This window comes from Phyllostomus discolor, chromosome 11, assembly GCF_004126475.2.
Source record: "Phyllostomus discolor isolate MPI-MPIP mPhyDis1 chromosome 11, mPhyDis1.pri.v3, whole genome shotgun sequence".
Lineage (NCBI taxonomy): Eukaryota > Metazoa > Chordata > Mammalia > Chiroptera > Phyllostomidae > Phyllostomus > Phyllostomus discolor.
The window spans coordinates 71,788,126-71,802,445 of record NC_040913.2 but is presented as its reverse complement, the minus strand read 5'-3'; the positions used below and the strand labels follow the sequence as shown (position 1 = coordinate 71,802,445).

The 14,320-nt window shown below is 38.4% G+C and overlaps 1 long non-coding RNA gene across 1 annotated transcript; it reads left to right on the top strand.

Moving 5' to 3' along the window:
- The first annotated feature begins 116 nt into the window (after window positions 1–116).
- LOC118497420 lies at window positions 117–9,959 on the top strand. Its single transcript, XR_004899945.1, has 3 exons — window positions 117–272; window positions 1,789–1,836; window positions 9,788–9,959. It is a non-coding gene; the product is annotated as an uncharacterized LOC118497420 (long non-coding RNA).
- Window positions 9,960–14,320: the final 4,361 nt, after the last annotated feature.

Genomic DNA, 14,320 nt, shown 5'->3' with positions numbered 1-14,320 from the left:
GTTTGGGAATAGTGTTGGCAATGATAGCCTCTCCCCCTTTTCATTTGGTTATGTTATTAACCAAATGACATCATTTGGTTATGACATAATTTGAAGTGGATATTTTCTATTGTAGGAAGTTTATTGGACCGGAGATCTACTGCTCCCCCAAAACGCCAATATCAACTCATCTTCTACATTTCTTTACCTGTGCTCATCATCGCTGCTGCTGTTTTAATCAAGCGGGATAAAATAAGAGAGCTATGCCACAGAGGTGAAACTGAAAGTGAGAGGTATATATAAATATATAAAACTCTTACTAAGGAAGGCAAGAAAAAAATGTATTTATTTAGGTTTCATCAAGAATAACTTAAGACTATAGGTAGGACGGTATGAGGAGAGGCCCAAGGATACATTTCAAACTGGTTTGGTGCCCTCTGTGTTTTTCTAGGTTGACTCATTTTACCACTGGAATTATTTTACGGGGACATAAGGGTGCCTTGAATATTGTGGTTTATCCCCTAAGAGGGGCAGTCTCTTAGTCTGCTGCCCCTGCCTAACCCGTTATGTAGTCGCAGGTTTCATGAGAACTGGTGGCACCACACTTCAAGGGAACCTTCAAAAAATAAAAGTTTTAGATACAGAGTCTCAGCTGAGTGGTAAACAATTTTATTGCCTTTTTCAACTAGAGATAGTATCTGCAAACTTGCCTCCATAATATTTATCTTCCTAAACATTGATATTGGTAATTTGGAAAATCATTCCTAAAGTAGAAATTACATAGTTCACAATGTCAGGTTAGGGGACAGGAAGTAGCATTATGAAATGGGAACAGAATTACATTTTGCCTCAGAAAACCTAATTGTAATTCCTAAATATGGCATGTAACAACGATGCTTTCTTGAACAAGTGATTTAATCTTTATGTTCTTAAAATTATTCTCCAGAACTCTATAAACGGGAGATAATAATAGCTTTCCAATGTGTCATAAACTTCTCAGGTACACCAAATCAGTAAGTGAAATATCCCCTGTTGTCTGTAATCAGTTACATGGATATTTATGGGCCCATCACGCTCCTGCTGTGCAGCTCTGCCACCAGAGTCACACAAGCATTGAAACATCACTGTCGAGATCCTTTTTAATAATTCACATTATTTTCCCACAGAAATATTTACCTCTAGTTTTACCTTCCAAAAATCGGTAGGAAGAGCATACATAAATATGTGTTATGGCCCTGGCTGGCATAGCTCAGTGGATTGAGCACGGGCTGGGAACCAAAGTGTCCCAGGTTCGATTCCCAGCCAGGGTACATGCCTTGGTTGCAGGCCATAACCCCCAGCAACCGTACGTTGATGTTTCTCTCTCTCTCTCTATCTTCCTCCCTTCCCTCTCTAAAAATAAATAAATAAAATCTTTAAAAAAATATGTGTTATGAGAAGAAGAAATATGTATACACATATAGAAAACTTAACTGAAATTTTTGATGACGGCTTAATAGTTTTGGCTTAATTTGGCTTGAAGAGTTAGGGATAAGATAGAATCAGGGGCCTGTCTGGACAAATGTGAGCTCACAACATAAACACTTGGATAGACGTAAAATGAGGATGAGACGTGTTAACAAAGCAAGGTGGCCAATGGCATTTGTTCCAATGTTGAGACAGCATTTATTTTGTTTTTATTTTATTTTGTTGGGGAAAGATGTTTAATGTAATAAGTCACTCCGTTTCTTTGAAAACCTTCTTTATTCAAATAGTCATTTAAGATTTTAAAACTTCCCCACTTGAAAAGAAGTTTTATCAATTTTCTAGATCTACGTCAGAAGAAAGCAGCAATGACGATTTGTCCCCCAGTGAGAGGTGAGTTGGAGCAGTGTCATTAATCATTCTCCATTGCATGTTTTGGTCATGATGTTTGTGAGCACTTAAGAGCTGTTCCTTTGCAAATGGAGCATTTGTTCATAACATTCTTTATGGTTCTCATTGTGAGCTACTTTATAACCTTTAACAATAAAATTCGGTTCCATGACATCTCACCCTCTCTTCCTTGACCTGTACTAAGGGAGTGACTTTTGAGTACCCTTGCAAATATCTATGAGCACATACATTATGGGATTTTTTTGAGTATTAGTAAGAAGCACTTATATCTAAGTGACATTTTACTGCCACATAAAAAGAGGACTGATATTATAAGGTATGCCACACATGCTTATAGTTATACTATTACCTCAGAAAAAAGTACTGTTAATAAGATAGAGCCTTGGATTATTCTTTGGTTTTACTGCATTAACTCATCAGGGAAGGTAAATTTAGAGATCAGACTATGAAATAATCACATTGTTTTATAAAATTAGACATTTCCCTTTTATAATCAGTATATAAAAACTTCCCTTAGTGAAGGATGGATTGTATATAAAAAGAGAGAATAATTCAACAGCATCCAAGATTACTTTTCAAGTTCTCTCTTCATTCTTGCAGTACTGACTGATACTCGTGTAACAAATGTTGAGATACATGCCTGACTGAGGGAAATACAAATTTTAAGAGCACTATTAAGTATGAACCATACCATCTTAATCCTATGATCAAGGCAGACTGTTTTAGGCCCTACAAAGATTAGACATATCTCTACTTTTTAGCAATAGTATACTTTTATCCCTTTAATCACAATGAAATGAATATTACAGGACAGAGAACAATCAAATGTATTTTTTCCATTATAATCTGTATCAAAGATATAGAAGAGATCATTGCCTTCAAAGGCAGTGGGTGGAAATAAATAATTAAGGAAAGAGCAGAAATAAATGAAAGGGAAAGTAAACAGAAAAATAACAAAAATAATCAAAGAAAAATAAAGGAATTAGTGATATTATATCACTAATAATGTTAAGTGATAAAAATTAATCAAAATAAAAAGGGAAAGGGTATAAATGATCAATATCAGGTATTAAAATTACATGTTTTTGATATTTTGGACATTGGAAGAAAAGAGGGTACTAGTAACAACTTAAAATCAATAAATTAAACTTTTTAGATGAAATACATCTATGCAGTTATGGTACTGGTATAAAAACAATAAAGACCAATGGAACAGAATAGAGACCCAGAACTCAGTCCACACACATATGATCAAAAGGGTGCCCAAGAATACACAATGGGGCAAGGATAGTCTCTTGAACAAATGGTGTTGGAAAAATGGAAAATACCCACACAAAAGAATGAAATTAGACCCTTAGCTTAAACCATACACAAAACTCAACTCAAAATACATTAAAGACTTATATGTGAGCCCTAGCACAGTAGAAGTCATAGAAGAAAATACAGGGAAAAACTTTATGACCTTGGCCTTGGGAATGATTTTTTTTGGACTGATACCAAAAATAGAGGCAAGATAAGCAAAAAATAGACAAGTGGGACTGTGTCAAACTAAAAAGTTTCTGTACAGCAAGAGAAACATTCAACAAAGTGGAAGATGACCTAAAGAATCAGGGAAAATATTTGTAAACCATATATCAAATAAAGGGTTAATTGTGAAAATATATAAGGAACTTCTAGCATCAATACCAAAAAACCCCGATAACCTGATTTATAAATGGGCTGCAGGGTTGTCAAACTCACTTTCACCAGGGGGCCAACATTAGCCTCATGGTTGCATTCAAAGGGCTGAATGTAATTTTAGGACTGTATAAATGTAACTACTCCTTAACAAGGGGCAAGGAGCTTGGCATTGCCACCATGTAGAAACAAGGTGCTGGGCAGATATAACAAGGTGGAGGGCTGGATTCAGCCTGCGGGCCTTGTGTTTGCCACCTGTGAGCTAGAGACTTGACCAGATACTTCTTCCCAAATGCCATACTGATGGCCAACAGGCATATGAAAGTATGACCAGTGTCATTAATCTTCAGTGAAATGCAAGTCAAAAGCATAACGACTACCTGTTAGAATGCCTATCATCAGAAAAACAAAAAACAAAAGCATGTTGGTGGGAATGCAAATTATTATTGCATTCACTAAGCAAAACTATTGAAAAATCTTTTAAAAATTATAAAAGAGAACTACTACATGAACCAGTAAGCCCACTATTGGATATTTTTCTAACAATTGAAGTCAGGATCTCCAAGTGATATTAGTAGTCCCACGTTCACTGCAGCACTATTTATGATAGCTAAGATGTATATACAGACTAAATGTCCATCAGTGGATGGGTGGATAAAGAAAATGGGGTATACACATACAGTGGAATGTTGTTCAGCCATAGAAAAGAAGGAAATCCTGCATATGTGACAACATAGAGGAACCTTGAGAACATTATACTAAGTGAAATAAGCCAGTTACAGAAGGACAAATAACTGCATCATTCCACTTATATGAGGCATCTAAAATAGTGTAACTCATAGAAGCAGACAGTAGAATAGTGGTTATCTCAGAATGGGGGCAGGGGAAGAAGTCATGTTGCTAGTCAATGTGAATAAAGCCTCAGTTTTACAAGATGAATTAGCTCTAAAGATCTGCTGTACAATGTTGTCCCTATGTTTAACAATACTGTATTATACACTTAAAAAATTCATTAAGAAAGGTGATCTAAGTGTTCTTACCACAACACAATAAAATTACTAAAAATTTAAGAACTTTTGCTTCCCAAAAGCCTTCCTTATAAAAGGGAAAAGGGAAGTCACAATGTGGGGGAAGATTTTTGTAATGAATATTTCCAATGAAGGACTTATACTTAGAAATATATATATATACACACACACACACACACACACACACACACATATATATATGCACACACACCCTACAACTTAATAACAGAAGGTGAGGGAATGTAGTAGTCAGATTATTTGAAGAGACTTCACAAAAGATGATATTGAAGGGACTCAAGATGTGAAAAATCACTCAACATCATTATTCATCAGAAAAAGACAAAAATAAAAGACATTAAATAAAAATGCAGGTAGGAGTATATATTGGTACAGTATAGTTTTTAAATATATTTTATTGATTATGCTATTACAGTTGTCCCATTTCCCCCCTTCATTCCCCTCCACTCTGCACACCCTCTCCCACCCACATTCCCCGCCTTTAGTTCATGTCCATGTGTCATAAGTTCTTTAGCTTCTACATTTCCCATACTATTCTTGCCCTTCCCCTATTTTCTACCTACCATCTATGCTACTTATTCTCCATACCTTTTCCCCCTCTCTCCTCCTCCCACTCCCCTGTTGCTAACCCTCCATGTGCTCTCCATTTCTGTGGTTCTGTCCTGTTCTAGTTGTTTACTTAGTTTCTTTTTGTTTTTGTTTTGGTGTGGTTGTTAGTAGTTGTGAATTTGCTGTCCTTTTACTATACGTGTTTTTTTTTTTTATCTTTTTCTTAGATAGGTCCCTTTAACATTTCATAAAATAAGGGCTTGGTGATGATGAACTCCTTTAACTTGACCTTATCTGAGAAGCAGTTTATCTGCCCTTCCATGCTAAATGAAAGTTTTCTGGATGGAGCAATCTGGGATGTAGGTCCTTGCCTTTTATGACTTGAAATACTTCTTTCCAGCCCCTTCTTGCCTGTAAGGTCTGTTTTGAGAAGTCAGTTGACAGTCTGATGGGAACTCCTTTGTAGGTTACTGTCTCCTTGTGTCTTGCTGCTTCTAGGATTTTCTCCTTCATTTTTACCTTGGCAAGTGTAATTATAATGTGCCTTGGTGTGTTCCTTCTTGGGTCCAACTTCTTTGGGACTCTCTGAGCTTCCTGGACTTCCTGGAAGTCTATTTCCTTTGCCAGAATGGGGAAGTTCTCCTTTATTATTTGTTCAAATAACTTTTCCACTTGTTGTTCTTCTTCTCCTTCTGGTACCCCTGTAATTCAGATGTTGGAACGTTTAAAGATGTCCTGGAGGTTCCTAACCCTCTCATTTTTTAAAACTCTTATTTCTTCATTCTTTTCTGATTGTATGCTTTTTCTTCCTTCTGGTCCACTCCATTGATGTGAGACCCAACTTTCATTCCATCACTATTGGTTCCTTGTGCAGTTTTCTTCATTTCATTTACTGTAGCTTTCATTTTTTCATCTAATTTGCAACCAAAATCAATCAATTCTGTGGGCATACTGATCACCAGTGCTTTGAACTGTGCATCTGATAGGTTGGCTATCACTCGGTCGCTTAAAAGTAGTGATTCTGGGGCTTTCTATTCTGTTTGAGCCATCTTTTTTTTTCCCTTTCATCTGGTCATGCCTGTTACATATGAGGGGTGGAGCCTTAGGTGTTCACCAGGACAGGGCACCTCAGTCACTGGGTTGTGAGGTTGTATATGGGGGCAGGGTCCGAGAGGGAACAGTGGCTCTTGCTCTGCTCTCCATGGGACCTCAGTCCCTTCTGTTGTTTCCCCCAAGCAAACTGGGCCCCTCTGGTGCCAATTCTCATGTGGGTGGGCTTCTGCACGTGGTGGGACTTTCCAGGGACCTCTCCTGTGAGGCTGGGAGTCTCTCCCTGCACCTCAACTCCCACAGGTGTTTTCAATTAGTGCCCAAGGCTCTATTTCCCAGTGCTGTGATCCTGGGTTGTGTGCAGTGCCTTGCTTCACAATCACCGCCTTGCTGGGTCTGCTGGTTGCCACCCCTTGGCCGGGGTCTGCCAGCTGCCTCTTGCATGCTCAGGGTCTACCCACTGCGGTCTTGTGCACCCCGGATGCCTTATGCGCCGGGTCCCAATGCTCTCTGCTCTCCACTGTCGCAGCCCTCGCCCAGCTGCCCGACTCTGCCCCTCCTACTGGTCTGGATGAATGTGTCTATGTTAGCTTCTTGGTTGCCTGACTTCCATACAGTTCAATTTTCTGTCAGTTCTGGTTGTTATTCTGTTTCTAAATTGTTGTCTCTAGCTTGGTTGTGCGAGGAGGCACAGTGTATCTACCTATGCCTCCATCTTGGCTGGAAGTCTGGTACAGTATAATTTTTATTATAGTTCAGCAACTTAACATCTTCCAAAATTATTAGGTTTCAATCAAATTTGTAGCTTATATTTTTATTTTTAAAACTATCATACCTATCATATTTAAATTTTATATTTATTTTATAATTAACTCAACATTTATTTTTGAGACAGAACAAAGGTAAATTTTTTTTATTTTTGAGTCTGATTATCTAAAATATATTTCTTTTCCACTTAACTTGAAATGGACTGTCTTCTCCCTTTTATATCTTTTAACTTTAAAGCTTATTTTCTTTTTTCCAACATTAATAAACTATGTAGGTATATGTATATTTCTGTATATATATATATTTTTAAATTGTTTGTCAAGTACAATTTTCTGCCTTTTTGAAGAAACTCACTCAAATTATTTTTTGGACATATGAGTACCAAACTTGAGAAAAAGATTTTGAAATTTATATGAAAGGAAAACAGGGATATACAGGTAAACTTTGGTATTAGAACTAAACTAACAATGAATTAAAATATAGATCATTTTATTTTCAAACTACATGTTTTTTTTTGTTAATGTATTATCAAATATTTATTAAAATATCTAAGTTACCTTGGTTGATATATGAATTAAGGGTGAATTTTCAAAATCAATACACAAAGATGATTTCCATTAATATTATAGCTGCACAATTTACAATAGCCAAGTGCTGGAAGCAACCTAAGTGCCCATCAGCAAATGAGTGGGTCAGAAAACTATGGTACATTTACACAATAGAGTTCTACACAGAAGAGAGAAAGAACGAGCTTCTACCCTTTGCAACAGCATGCATGGAACTGGAGAGCATTATGCTAAGTGAAATAAGCCAGGCGGTGAGGGACAAATACCATATGATCTCACCTTTAACTGGAACCTCATCAACAACAAAAAAAGCAAACAAAATGTAACCAGAGACATTGAAATTAAGAACAATCTGAGAGTAACCAGAGGGGAGGTGGGAGGGAATACTGGGGGAAGGGAAGAAGGGTTTTCAGGAGCAACTATAAAGGACACATGGACAAAATCAAGAAGGAGGGTGAAAGCAAGGGAGAGGGAGGTGGGTTTGGCTGGGGTGGGAGAGGAGTGGTGGGGAGAAAATGCAGACAACTGTAATTGAACAACAATAAAGTAATTTATTAAAAAATATATAGATGTAAATATTCTTAAATGTTTTTCTAAGTAAATATAAAAATAATTTTTTTAAACTTACAAACCCTTATGGACAACTTTGCCTATCTTAAAATTAGCCTATATCATTTTTTTGTGACATATACTATTCAATTTAAAAACAAAAAAATTATTTAAAAAATTTCACTATTATGAATATTTAGACTACCAATTTTTTTAAACAAGTTTTTTCTTTTTTAAAGATTTTATTTACTTATTTTCAGAAGGGGAAGGGAAGAAGAAAGAGAGGGGAGAGAAGCATCAATGTGTGGTTGCCTCTCATGTGCCCCCTAATGGGGACCTGGCCCCCAACCCAGGCATATGCCCTCATTGGGAATAGAACAGGTGACCCTTTGGTTCATAGGCCAGTGCTCAATCCACTGAGCTATACCAGCCAGGGCAACTCCCAGTTTTTCATTTTTATAAACTCCCTGTAAATAATATCCTTAAATGTATACACATTTCGAAATAATTATTCAATTATAGCCTCAGGATAAATCCCTAGAAGAGAGTGATCAAAGCATAAATATAGTATATGCACTCATTATTTTTTGGTATCTATTGCCAAATTACTTACTTGTAATGATCATCACCAATCTGTTTGTGTCAGGTTGTAACTTCATAAGTTATTTATTTTTAGTGAGTTGAACATGTGAGTAGTATATTTTCTGAGACATAGCATATTTTGAATTTTACTATTTTTTACTATCCTATGGAATTTTCTTTGTTATTTTACACTATGTCATTTAGTACCAAGCTATTTCTATACAAAGTACGGCACAGAAAGTACACAATGTAATCATATGGAGTTAGAGGCATGTTGGGGGCTCCCTTTAGTACTAGGGATCCTTAATATATTTTTACCTTCTTCCATCTCTCACTGCACTGATTTGCCAGTTATGTAAGTTGGGATTTTAGATTTAGCACAGTGTTAATAAATTCCTGTTTTTTAAACATTATTTATCTTGGTTTCGAAAACACTTGTAATTTTTGCCTTTGTATTTAAGTTTACAACAAAAATTCTAACTTTATTTAATGCTTACCTGGTGTCATTTTCCATAATTCTGAAGGGTGGTTTTAGATTTAAAGAACATTAAGATCCTTTCCCATCCAGGGGCCTTTAAATGCCCAAATATTGCCTTGACTCTCCTTTCTTAATTCACTCAAATAATTGTATATGTATCTGAGTGTATGAATCATTCTGTTGTTATTTCATAAGTAACAATAAGCATTCATTTAAAGAATATAGCTATGCAAACGAATTAAATAATCATTATCATTAATCTTAGCACAAAGGATGGTCATTGTTAAACTATTTCAATATATAGATATATACACGTGTGTGCTTGTATATTGGTGTGTGCAACTAAGTAAAATGTGGTTGTATCACAAAGTTTCCTTTTGCTAAGTTAAAATCATTTCATATACTTGGAATGGAAGTGTTAAGATACTTGTTATGTTGACCTAATTAGTTACTAAATATGGATAAATGAACAGTATTTTAGAGAGCTGCTTCTATTAAAGACCAAGAGTATCTGCCATTTAGGTAACTGGATAATTGTTTTCTTCTGTATTTAGTTTTCATTTCCTTGACCCTTTCCTTTCTATTACCTATGCCTTATAAATTACTTGCGTTAGAAATATGTTAGCTCAGAAAAAAAGCAACTCTGGTTGTTTTCTTTTCTCTTACAGCAACAGTATCTAACAACCTTGGCTTGAAGAGAGAACGACACCAAATAAATAATCAGAAATTGGCTTATACCAAGAAGGAAAAAAAAACATAATTTATTCCTCACCTGTGTTTTCACTATTGAAGGTTTAAATTATGATATAATAAACCATCGGCACCTGAATCACCTGAATCGTGTCTGCTGTCTACTGTATTTTCAGTCTCAGCTTTCACCCTCTCTCCTCTAATGTAAATCCAGAAGAGGTTCTGAATCAGGAGAACGCAGCCTTGGATCCTCATCCCTTGATGCCATGGAGGCCTGCTGGTTTAGCCTCCTGACCCAAAGATAGAGACTATCTCTTTTCCCTTCTACCCTATCGGTTGACCTGAATCTCCCTCCCTTCATCTGACCTTCCTCTTTCTCTTCAGACCTCCTAGCCTTCAGCTGGCCTTTGACTTGTCCCAGTGGTATTTACTCAAGTAAGATCTGACTACAATCCTCTTGTTACTGCTTCCCTTTGAGCTGTATATCCTTCTTTAGTGTATTGAGATATTTATTATCAACAGTAGACACATCAGGAAGCTAAGGAAGCAAAAGCACCAGAGCCACTTGCTTGCTTAGGTTCTTTTCAAAGTCATGGACCTAATTTTGTATTCTTTTCTGAGCTCATCTAGGGTCTGGAAAACATCGGGAGAACTCATGGAATATTTGGTGAGCGCCACTTAATGCTCTCTACCACACTGTGAACAAAATAGAAAACACGAAGCATGTGCCAAGTGTGCCTAGGCGTAGACCTGCCATAGTTCCCATGATGGAAGACCTCCTAAAGCATTCTTTGACAGGGTTGCGGTCATTGATTTGGCTATTTCCCCTCCACCCCCACCTCTACGAGTCCTTGTAGAATCAGTTTACTAGTTTCCAAGTTGACTGCCAAATTAACCTCAGAGGTACACTGATGTGGGAAAAGTGTCCTTGATTCACTAACAAGGCCTATAGCCATTTCTAAAAGTTGGACAGGCTGGAAGCAGATAGGGATGTGCACAGAGTGGTGTGTGGCAGCCAGGGATGTACCCCGGAAATCTCCTAGAACAAGGAGCATGAATGATGAAGGGTCTGAGCAGCTGCTTTCTGAAACACATTGGCTCATTGTGCCGAGGCCACGTGTCCCATGGTCTGCTCCCAACCAATGACAGACCTTGGTAGAAATAAGGCAAGCATCCCAGGAAGACACGGGACTCCTCTGACAGTGACTCTGGCTTGAGGACTCCCCAACAGCTTTGCTTCACTTTCTTTACATTGCATGGGCCTTCCTTAAACTGTGTGATCCTACAATGCTTCTATCCAGCTTTCTCTCCGTCTCTTCTTCACTTGGGGTCAGATTTGCTTTGCTGTCTGGCAGGTTTCTCAGCCTTTCACCTTTCTCTCCATTTTTCATACAGCAGTGTTCCTTCTAGTGAAATTCCTGCATATTTAGCCCTGTCGTGGCATCTCCTTCTCAGGAGATCCAGATTAAAACAATTAATAATGAGAACAGTGCATGTAAACTGCTGAGTAGTAAGATGTGGGTTTGGCTTGGTTCGCTTAGTTCTGCAGCAGCAAGGACGGGATCCCTGTGGGAAGAAGGGCGCAGATAGTTCCTACCACAAGGTGGCAGTACAATTCTAAAAATTGTATGGCAACGGGGAAAACTGTCCCAGTAGAGGGAAATGTGGCAGAAGAGATAAAGCAGGCATTTAGTCAGAGGAGTTAGCTGGTCACTGCTATGTTTTACTGATGCTTTCTGCAGAGAGATAATAAGAATTTGAAGATTGATAACAAGCAGTTACTGGCTATATCTGAGAGCCAGAGTCTGGGTTCAATCAGGGAACAGAAGCCACACAGTAATTTAAATAAGAAAAGCTGGATCATAAGCTACAATAGGAAAGTAATTATAACGACACAAAGAGAACTCTGTGGTACCCTAGGTCTGACAATAGTTCCCAAAGAAGGGGACATGTGTAAGGGTGGCCACTCTGCAAGGCTGGAGTTCAGACCTCAAGGACAAGGTGTGATTTATGTCTGCTTGACCACTAGACCAAAACTGGTCCACAGACGTGGAGAAAGCAGAAATCATACACAGCTGGTATGGGGTTGCACAGAGTGTGGCAGGATGGTGCTGCAGGAGCCACAGCCTGAAGTCCATGATGTCCATGTCAGCAGGATCACAAGAATGTGGTTAGTGGATCCAGGCCAGGCTTGCAAGATCACTTGCAAGTGTATTCTGGCAGTATGTGTGCAAGGAGTACAGTACCACAGCATGTCCTCACACATGGCACAGGTAATTTCCAGTGCAGCAGGAATAAGCAAAGAAAAGCGCAGTACGCACCGTGGGTCTCTTGTTTCTCCAATGTCCCTCTGGTGCGCTGTACTGGCAAATTTTAGCATCGCCCTATTATAATGGAGAAAATGTCTAGAGTTTGATCCATTATTGCAGATCAAATAGTGAATAATGAATTTGGACTTGAGAGGCAATAGATCATACCTTGCATATGACCAGCTAAAAGTGAAGGAAAAGCCTGAGTTTATGGATGGTTTGGTCTGGTCTTCTGGTTATAGATACAAGGGGCTCTGGGGTAGAGGCATGTGGATGGACTTAAGGGAATGGGCACCGAGTGTGAATGTTTTTGTATCGCATGCCAATGTCCACTGGGAAACATCCACCACAGGAAAGGCAGTAAACAACCACATAGACAAAATGACTTGGTCAATTGACTTTAGTCAACCATTATTGTCGCCTTCCTCAGGAGTATTGTGATGGGTATATTAATGGCATGGCCATAGTTGCTATGTATATGCCTAATAGGATGAACTTCCACTTACTTACTTACTTCTTACTTACTTCTGCTTTTGAATGGCAAGTGCCTAACTTGTCAGAGGCAGAGACTATTACTAAGCTCTAATATAGCACTACCCCACCCCACGCACATACATGTATTTTTTTAAAGGAAAGCAACTCTCACTTGATGGCAAGTTGATCATATCAGAACTTCTTCCAACCCAGCAGGGGCCAAAGTTCTGTTAGGAAGAGACACCTATTCAGTTATTGCTTTGCCTTTCCCACTTGCAGAGCCATAGGCAGCACTATTACATATGGGATAACTGATATAATTCTTAACATATTGAAATACACAGACATAGAATCCCACATTGCATGGCATCTGGCCAGGGAACCCACTTCATGGTAGAGGAGGTGTGGGAGCGAGCACATGACCATGAGAACCACTGCTGATTGTTTCTCATGATGCACCACCTAGCCTCAGAACTTTTGAATAGCTTTTCTAATAGGTGAAATGAAGCACCAGCTTGAAGGAGGTATTTTAAAGCAATGGAATGCTATCTGTGATGGTATATTTTATGTGTCAGTTTGACTGAGCTCTCCGTGCAGATAGGTGGTAAAACATTACTTCTGGGTATGTCTGTGAGTATATTTCCAGAAAAAATTAACATTTGAATTGGTGAACTGAGTAGAGCAGATGCCCCTCCCCAAGGCGGAGTGGACATCATTCTGACAAATTGAGGGCCTGAACAGAAAAAAGTGGTGAAAGAGCGATTTGTTGTCTGGTTGAGCTGAGACATCCATCTTCTCCTGTCTTTGGACATTGGTGCTCGTGATTCTTGGGCTTTGAGATTGAGATCCAGCGCTTACATCATCAGTACCAGATTTTCTGGCCCTCAGACTCAGGCCGATTTTATCACCGGCTTTCCTGGTTCTCTAGCTTGTAAATCTGGAATCGATATGGGTCTTCTTGGCCTCCATGGACAAATGAGCAACATTCCTAGAATATCTCTCTCTATCCATCCATCCATCCATCATGTATTTCCTACTGGTTTTGTTTCTCTGGAGAACCCTGACAAATGCAACATCCTTAGCATACAGCACAAGATGGAGCAAAAGTAGGTTTACAGTTGTTTGTGTGCAAAAATAATACAATAATAAGTAATAATACAGGAATAAATTGTCTCATGTATTGACAACAGTAAGCCTACTTTTGCCCCACCCTGTATATTTATTAATCCAGAGATCTCTAAGGTGTCGCTGATAGAAAGGACTTGAGGGTCCGGGAATATAGGGATGAAAGTAGAAGTGGTCCCACTTGTTTTGTACCTCCAACCACAGGGCCTGCCTTCACACAAACATTTCTTAAGCAATGTTCTATTTTTCCACTGCTTTCACTACCAAGTGTATGTGCTTTGCATCCATAACAATGCTTCCATTTCTCATCCACTGAAAATTGTTGGGAAATTGCTACAGCACATATAGCAGTGTCCTACATGGTGCTCTTATTGTTTATCTCACACTGTTTTTTCCCCTTGCACGTTACACAGTTTAAACTGTGTAGCTGATTCATTAGCTAGTTCAACAAATATTTATTCAGTCAGCCTGTTATGAAGTACTTATATGCTAGACATTGTTCTGGGTACAGTGAAAAAATAGACATTAAAAGATAATAGAGATCTCCCTGCCCTGTGTAGCTTACTGTCAAATTTGGAAAATATGACTATCGTCTGTGTCCCA